This window comes from Triticum aestivum, chromosome 1A (genome assembly GCF_018294505.1).
Source record: "Triticum aestivum cultivar Chinese Spring chromosome 1A, IWGSC CS RefSeq v2.1, whole genome shotgun sequence".
Classification (NCBI taxonomy): Eukaryota; Viridiplantae; Streptophyta; class Magnoliopsida; order Poales; family Poaceae; genus Triticum; species Triticum aestivum.
This window is the reverse complement of record NC_057794.1, coordinates 293,239,086-293,240,373: the sequence shown is the minus strand read 5'-3', so window position 1 is coordinate 293,240,373 and position 1,288 is coordinate 293,239,086.

The window sequence follows — 1,288 nt, the reverse complement described above, 5'->3', positions numbered from 1 at the left end:
CAGATTTGATTTTCTCAAAAACTTGCACTAACAAGTTTCTGTTTTTGCCAAACTAACCTTGCCAGCCTCTTCATCATCTAAAGAGACTAGGATCTGGAGATTTTGGCCACCCCAAGGGTTGCCTAGATGCCCTTGGCATTCTGTCAAACACCCTGTGTGCATAGCCAGTTTTGGCATGATTTTTAGTTTGCATTGTGGACTTGATCCTCTGACCCAACAAACTTGTCCACTAAACTCCTAGCTACTTCTAACCTAGATCTGCTAGTTGCCAGCCTCACCCAAGCTCCCTAGCACATGCTGGCATTTCGGCAAACACCTAGCGTGCGTGCACTGGGCGCGCCCAGAGCGCACGTTTTTCATGCGTGTGCACTGAGCCGCCGCGTCTCGCTGCCGCCCTCCCCGCGCCCGTGCGGACCTTGGCCACTCACCGCCAACACGCCCAGCCCCTCTTGCGTCGCAGAGCCGCCCTAGCCGCCTCTGGAGCCCCACAGCGCCACCGTCAGGTCGGCCATGGCGGCTAGCTGACGGCCGCAGCAGGCCCCAGCCGTGGCAGCACCGCCCGAGCCATACGCACGCGCCAGTTCGCTCCCTTAAGCAGTGGAGAGCTCGTCGGGATGCGCCGACCAGCCCCAACCGCCTCCGCGTCGCCCTACTGCAACAGAACGGCGGTTCGCCAATCTTATCTCCGGCCACCACGGAACCGACCTAGCCACGCTATAAATAGGGACCCCCGAGCGCGTCCAGTCCCTCAGGCAACCTCGTACCATCCCCGTAGTGCCCCCACAGCCAACAATCGACGAGGGAAGGCCGTCTTCCTCGTCTCCGGCTGGTTCGGCCGCCACCACGCTCTAGCGCCATGCGTCGTAATCAGAGCCTCCCCTGCCCTCCCAACACCACCGTCCGACTCCCCTTGATCGTGCGGAGCCACCCATCCCCTCATCCTCGACCGGGAGCCACCGTGGCCAATACCCCCAATTCATCCCGAAGCCACCTCCGGCGCGGAGCTCGCCGCCGACGACTCCCTCCACCCCCGCCAACCTGGCGACCACCGGGAGGACCGCCCTGGACTGGCGGATCCATCCCCGCCCTCAGAACCCCGCGGGGAGTCGCCGTTCGTCGATGGCGATCGCCGGAGCTCCGCCTCAGCTCGGCCAAAGGAGAAAGAGGGCGCGGGCGACTGGTCAAACCTGACCAGTGGGCCCAAGGGACCCACTGTCAGTGACCCCGAGCCGGCCCGCACTGTTTTAAGTGGAGGCGCATTTGACCAAATACGCCTTCGCTAAGAGAG